The 8,000-nt window shown below is 46.0% G+C and overlaps 1 pseudogene; it reads left to right on the forward strand.

Moving 5' to 3' along the window:
- Positions 1 to 398: 398 nt before the first annotated feature.
- LOC127297013 (tryptamine benzoyltransferase 1-like) lies at positions 399 to 1,901 on the forward strand (annotated as a pseudogene).
- Positions 1,902 to 8,000: the final 6,099 nt, after the last annotated feature.

The following is an 8,000-nucleotide window of genomic DNA, read 5'->3' on the forward strand; positions in this document are numbered from 1 at the left end:
AATAATTAATAATGAAATAGCCCGGTGTTTTTTTGGTTGGAAAATTAGCACATTTCGTGTTTTTTTCTCTCTTTCGTTCAGCGGCCACGTGTGATTCCGTTCGAGTCAGCCTAACTTTCCGTAATCGTCCGTACATGTATCATTGAAGAGATGAGTGGATGAGACCGGTACTTACGTTGACGTGAGAGTAGGACAGAGCCGAGATTGAACACGCGGGTACGACTAGTTGCCTACTTGGTGCGCACGCGGAAAAACGAATGTGCGCCGCATACAAAACTTTCCATCTTCGTCCTACCTCCGTGGTAATCCATAGAGAAAAGACTGCGAAATCATTTCTGCGTACACTATATATACGCCAAGTCTACATTCCTCTTCGTTCACCAAAGCGCGCGCACGTGTGCAACTCAGGCTACAGAGTATAGGATCGAAGAACATATACACGTTCTGATCAATGGAGATCACGAGCAGGACGATGCTGCGGCCAGCCTACTCTGCGCTCGCCGGGGAGAAGATGCCGCTGACAGTGTTCGACCGCGTCGCCATCGACATATTCATCCCCACCGTGCTCGCGTACGCAGCGCCGGCGCCGTCCAACGAAGCGCTCAAGGAGGGCCTCCTCAGGGCCGTCGCACTGTACCCTCACCTGGCCGGCCGCCTGGCCGTCGACCACCAGGGCCGGCGGTTCATCCACCTCAACAACGAGGGCGTCCTTGTCGTAGAGGCCACCCTCCCGGTCGACCTGCGGCCGCCGACGTCGACGAATTGTACCCTACAATACCGGAGGTACCCCACGATTAATTTCTCTGTGTCACGAGTCACGAGTCACGACGACCTACGTCACATGCATGCATGCTGTAACTGCTTGTACGTACGTACGGATTTCAGGAGAACATCGGGGTAGCGCTGCTGCAGATCCAGCTGAACCGTTACAAGTGCGGCGGTGTGGTGATCGGCATAATCTCCCACCACCACGCGGCCGACGGCCACTCCGTTAGCACCTTCTTGACCACGTGGGCGAGCGCGGTGCGCGATGGTAAGGACTTCGTCGCGCCGTCACCTTTCCTCGACCGCGCGGCAACCGCCGTGCCTCGCAGCACGCCGGCGCCGGAGTTCGACCACCGGTCAATCGAGTTCATGGATGCACATGACAAGAAACCCGTCGTCCCCATGAGCAGAATCAAGAACCTCGCAGTTCATTTCACGGATGACTTCGTAGCTGACCTCAAAGCCCGCGTCGGCTCCCGCTGCAGCACGTTCCAGTGCCTGCTCGCGCACGTGTGGAAGAAGATGACGGCGGCGCGGGACCTGAACCCGGAGGAGTTCACCAAGGTGAGGGTGGCCGTGAACTGCAGGGGCAGGGCCGATCCCCCCATTCCGATGGACTTCTCCGGGAACATGGTGTTGTGGGCGTTCCCGAAGCTTCAGGTTCGGGACGTTCTGAGCTGGAGCTACGGCGGCGTCGTCGGCGCCATCCGCGATGCCGTGTCGTGCATCGACGACGAGTACGTGCAGTCGTTTGTCGACTTCGGCAATGTGGCGGACGCGAACGGAGAGGAGCTCGTCGCGACGGCGGCTGATCCAGGCACCATGCTGTGCGCGGACATGGAGGTGGACAGCTGGCTGGGGTTCAAGTTCCACCAAATAGACCTTGGCACCGGGCCGCCGTCCGCGTTCCTGCCGCCGGACTTGCCGGTGGAGGGGCTCATGATCTTCGTGCCGTCGTGCAAGGCCAAGGGTGGCGTCGACCTGTTCCTGGCCGTCGCAGAGGAGCACGTCGAGGCGTTCGAGCAGATCTGCTACTCACTGGAATGATCGAAAGAGATACGGACATGGCCCCGTGCATGTCGTCGCTTTGTCCGCATGGATATGCATGCGATAAACAGTGTCACGTCCCTTTGATTTTTTTTAATTGACTCGAATTTAATATAAAATTGTACTAAATCTGAATTAATTAAAAGAGATCGGTGGAAATACATAGCTAGGACTTTTCCGTTGCGTACAAATATTTTGTGTGTAATCCAGAAACGTGGATATTATTGACATGTGTAAATGGTCAGATCTTTTTATATTTTACAATGAGAAATTGTGAGAATTCTGAGTGTGGGCTAGACATATAGAGATATATATTAATTAACTCCATTCTAAAATATAAACCTTTTCTAAAAACTAGTTTATATTTCCAAAAAATCTTATATCTTTCACTAGCTAAGTGTGCAGACATTGCTCTTTACCACGTAAAAGGGCCTAGATCGATGGGTTGGAAGTTGATGCCTTTGCCGCGACTCACCCCTCGACCGTGTTATATTGTTGTCAAATGGCCAAGGTTAAAGATTTCGGTTACAACTTCATACTTACGCTAGGATCTAAACAATATTAACAACCTAACGATGAGATTACAAAGAGATAGAATTGTAGTTATCTACACTAACTAGCACACCCTCTCAATCACAACCGTACACGGTTGCGACTGGCCTTAAAATGCTACATCGCCTTGTATAGTAGTACCGAATGTCAAGAAGCTATGCTTAGCTAAAATAGGGTTAGCTAAAAGATGAGTGTGGATTTGTTGCCACCGGGTAGCAATGCCCCCCCCCCCCCCCCCCCCCTTTGGCTGCCGTCCGATGAATTGATGGAGATTCGTTTTCGCGCTGCCAGATATCCACAGCGATGCAGTTACAACTCATTGGTCATGTGCTAAACTGGTTTATAACCTAATTATATGCTTGAAGTGTCAGGGCCTGCAGAGCCATGCAGCGCAAGACCCGGCTAGCTGACCGCTTATTTCAGCTTTTTGCAGATGCAAAAATGCAACGAATAAATGCATGCATAGCCCGTACCGCTGCTCTAAGTGCATGTCAGACTATGCTAACATAGTGAGTGCTTCATGCATGCATATGCATGTATATTGTTTGATTTGGGTTGAACGCGTGTCAACACCCGGATTTTTAAGTCCAGATGCCCGTTATGCCATACATCGCAATCCCAGGAATATTGTTGTTGCGAGACATAACAGTTGAATATCATAAGTCGTCATTCATTACATATCATAGCCGTCTTACAAAGAGATCACCTGATCCCATATTACAATAATAGTTGAACTATTGTTCCAACATACATCACAAATACATAGCGGAAGCGTAGATAGAAGGGGACTCTATAGTCCACAGGCCAACGCTTGACGTCAGGAGTAGTCCTAGTTGTCGTAGACGTCCTGTTGTCCATCCTCTTCATACTGCTGCTCCTCTTCATAGTCTGGCCATTTGAATAGCCAGGGACAAAGCCATGAGTACTTTAAAGTACTCGCAAACTAATACTAAAGTAAGTATGAACATTTCTGGTAAGGGGGTGCTAAGCTCTAGTTTCTTTTGCATAAAGCCAATTTTAGTTCACAAGCATTTGAAGTCAAGACCTTTCATATGCTAACTAACTCAAGTGGGAACATTAGTGTCATTCCCACAACATTTGTTGTAATACAAGTCAAATTCACCATCCACCTTTCAAAAACAAAATTCACCAGTCATGTGTCACCTTTTTGAAAAAAAATGGTCTGATGACGGAACAGTATGGCCTTTCCAACCGTCCTTAACCGTGGACGCGGCTATTCGAATAGGTTTACACTCTGCAGAGGTTGTACGCTTGTGCCACAACTTTTGATTACATCCGTCAGGGGTAACCCTGAATAATCGTAACTCAGTACGCGGATCATCAACCAAAACCTTTCACTTACATTTCCTAGTATAGGTACCTCTCCCCATGAGCTTGGCCTCAGGTGAAGACCAAGCGTCAACACAGGAACTGCACAGGGCTTGGGCCGGACATTCACCTCATCTTTAGCGTCGTTTCTTTTGTGGTGGAGGCAGCTTTCGGCATAACCCCGATGACGCTTGTTTAGAGGGAACCCATACCAAGACACATAAACTTCCAGTTAAGCCCTACCCATAATCAGGTATTGTGGGGGTACATGTAAATTGGAATGGTATCGCATCCGAACCCAACCATCAGTTTTCGTAAAATTCACCAAGTCCTTCACAAGTCATATTCACCTTCAAAATCTTTCAATAAAAAGAATAATCATTCCAAGGTTTTCAAAGTCATTTCATTTCACAAGTTCCCATCTAGAGTAGTCAATTTTATCTGTTAGCACTAGCACTAGTCATGAGGGGTGCTAACTTAGCTTATAGCTTTCTAGGCTAAGTTTGATACTCTTGTAGTATTCTATCTCTAGACCAAAGTTAACTATAAAAATAAGCTATAATCATCAAAATAAAAGCTTGTAAGAATAAAACTTGGGATGGGATCATGAAGCATAGAGTAAATTGTGGTAGTGCCTTGCTCTGGTAGAGCTTTGCACTTAGCAAGAATAATTGCTTGCATTGGTAATAGCTCGCAAGAATACTAGCTTGCCTTGGTTGGTGTATTGATCAAAATGTTCCTCCTTCTTCTCCGTAGATGTTCTCGTCGTCTCCTTCGTAGCCTTCGGAACTAGCGTCTATAAATACGAATACGAGGTATACAATCACCACACAAGTTCAAGAGCTATAAAAAGCACACACATAAATCACACCAACTATTCTAGCATTTACACATTGTCATCAGGTGGGTTGATATGGTTTTATTCTTAAGAAAAATAATTTCCTCTCATTGAATCTTCTTAAGATTTAATTTCTCAAACCATCCCACATGAATTTATGTTGATCTAAGTCAACCATTCATCATCATCATTTGAGAAAATGATTTAAATGAGGTAGAGATACCTCATACCATTTAATAATGCCTATTATGATTTAATATCTCCAAGTATTTCATGTGAGAGTATTGGACCTGGGGTTCAAACTTCATATGAAAATACTTGGGACAAGATTTAAATGATGTGAAACACCTCATATGATTTACACAAGTAAACTAGCATCACTCATTACTATTAAGTGGGTAAGTGGGTTGTTTTCTTATTTAGGAAAAATAATTTCCTCTCATACTAAATTAGGTGTTATTTTTAATTACTTAGAGAAATAATTTCCTCTCATTATCTTATTAAGATTTAATTTCTCTCATGAACAATATATGACCTAGGTTGACCAAAGTCAACCTCTTCATACTTATCATTGGAGAAAAAGATTTAAATGAGGTTCCATACCTCATACCTTTTAATCCTAACAAGGTAAGGATTTAATATCATCAACAAATCATGTGAGACCTAAATTACCAGAGTCTCAACCTCATTTTGAATTGTTCATGACAAGATTTAAATGAGAGAAACACTCCCAGTAGAGTTAAAAATTTGTTGGAACAATTTCAATGCTACTAAGGCAAACATTTAAAATTTCTCAAGTGAGCAAAATATGAGACCAACCAACCAGGGTTATCAAATTACTTCATACGACTTGAAAAGATGATTTAAATGAGGTGTTATACCTCATAGATTTGAAAATTTAAATTTGGAAACTAATTTAAATGGGCTAGTAATGGCTACATAGCCATTATTTGATTCTAACCCATGATCATATGAAACAACTATAGTATTTTACTACATAATAAAATAGACAACATCAAATGTGATTTTTGAGAGGTGGAACCACCTCAAAATAGTTTATGGTTGATTTTTAAGATTTATTTGAAGTTTGAAAAGTTACTGATTTGTTATTTTTACTATTCAAATTCTATAACATATTTTGATTTGAATCCAGTGTGGTTGGATGGGGCCTTTCATGAGCTTTCTAAAACATTTTGATTTGCAAAAATTGAGTTTGTAGAATTTGAGCTATTCAAAATATAGGATAGACCAGTATTGATTTTCCAAACTAAAAGAATTAATTGAATTCAAAAAACTGGGCCAGCGCGGGAAACGTATTGGGCCAGGGAGAGGGAAAAGGTTTGGGCCGGCCCAGCTAACGCTCCACACGCAGCGGGCCGACTGACAGCGCGGGCCCCACTTTGTCACTGTCTTAAAACACCGAACCGGTACGCGTGATCTAAACCGCACGATCAGACGGAGATCGAACGGACCAGAGACGGCTTCGTCTCCGGCGAGAGGGGAGGTCACCGGCGATGCGGGCAGGGGGTCGACGGCTTACCGGCGGCGCGGCGAGGGTCGGCGAAGCGCGGAGAAGACGTTGTCGAGGAAGGGGAGGCAGCCTGTAGCAGTTTCGCGTGCTGGGGAGGCTCCAATCGTCGCAGAGCTTCCGCGGGCTCCGGCGGCTTTGAGCTCGCGATTCGAGCTACTCCGGCGAGGTGGAGTGGAATTGGATGGGGGAGAAGGATCAGTGAGGAGAGGGGAGCAGTTTGTCTGAAGAGAGGGAGGGCTGAGGGGCGCTATTTATAGGCGGCGGAGGTGGCCGTGGCTTCGTGGAGGGGCGACCATGGCGACGCGTCTGAGGAAGCTCGGGGGCGGCGATGACGCGGGCGTGTTGGCGTTGTCATGGTGGTCACGCCAGGCGTGATTGTGGTGAAAACGAGGCACTACAGCGACGGTGAGCTTGACGGGAGCTCTCAGGCAGTGGCGGATGGTCGTCGGAGTGGGCGTCGTCTGCTGCGTTCCCGCGGGCCAATGGCCATGTCTGGGCGACTGCGGGTGACGTGAGGACGCGTTTGGTGCAGCGAGCAAGGGCGGAGGTGGCGCGAGCTGATGGCACGACGACGTGGCCAGGCGTGTCCGCGGCGCTCGCCAGCGCGTTACGCGCGCATGTGCACGCCACAGGCGCGTACGGGCGTCGTGCTCCTGGCCACGGTGGTGCATGAATCGGCCGGGGCTGGTGTCCATTCGACGCGGTGGAGTGTGGGGAACACCAGGGACATCTTGGTGCACGTTGGGGAGGGCCGAGAGATGAGGATGGCATGAGGGTGGCATTGCCATGCCACGGCATGGCCAGCCTTGGTCAATGTCGAGCAACAGAGGTGATGGCAAGTGGTGAAAAGATGTAGTGAGGTGAGAGGGGGGTCCAGGGGATGCGAGAGAGGGCTCGAGGCTTGGACTTGGTCTTCTCCAATTTTCAGCATGGGCACAATTATATACCACTGCCTATAAGGTGTTTGTAGAAATGCCGAAAGAGAAAAAGTTTCAAAATTTTGCAATTCCTTTGGTGGGTCTCAAACATATATCCATAGAGATAGAATGGTGGTGGTGGGGTTCAATTTGGAAAAGAATTGCAAAATGGCAAAAGTGAGATGATCTTCTCTTTATTTCAAAGTCCTCACTTGTCTCCTCTATTCTGGTCAACCTAGTCAACTTCAGCAGTGATGGTCAACATGAAAGTTGTTGACCTTGACATTGTCTTGGATGACATGGAGAGAGTTGGTCAAGTTTGGTTGAAGAAAAGTCAAATGCAGGGGTGTAAAGTAGGGAAGAAAATATAAAAGTGACATATGACCATTATCATATGTGAATTGAATTTGAGATTTCCTTTGATTGGATTCTTGTTTCTTTGATGCAATTGTGTTTGTTTATCATATATAAGAGTTTTACAAGCAAGAGATCAAGCAAAGGTGGCCTTGGTTGAAGATTTGCAAATTTGGCTCTATGTGTAATTGAGTGAAAATGGGATTTTCTCACCAATTGATTTCTCTCCATTTGTTTTGACCTTTGTTGACTCAAATGTGATTCTTATTGGTTTAGAAACATTTTCAAACCATTGCATCCATTTCAAAAGGTCTTGGTCAAAGATTTGCAAAATTGGCCATAACACATAAGAGGTGATGTGTTAAGTTTTATTATTTTTGAAAAGAGTTCACCTTGCTTCACTTGGACATGGGTTAGGGTCAACTTAGGGTTATATTAGGTTGAGAGATGGTTTCCCATCATTTGGTCAGGGTTTAAAGCCATAGGTCAAAGTTTGGGGAAATGGCTATGTGGCACATATGCTTCTATGCATATGTGGCATTTGATTTCTGATTTGAGTGTCTTTGGCCCATTTGATGTTTTTGAGTATTGAAATGGTATATGGAAGTGATCCATCCATTCACAACAAGTCCTAGGGTCAATCTTCTCAAATTCACAAATTTGCACT

The sequence above is a fragment of the Lolium perenne genome, chromosome 4 (assembly GCF_019359855.2).
Source record: "Lolium perenne isolate Kyuss_39 chromosome 4, Kyuss_2.0, whole genome shotgun sequence".
NCBI lineage: Eukaryota > Viridiplantae > Streptophyta > Magnoliopsida > Poales > Poaceae > Lolium > Lolium perenne.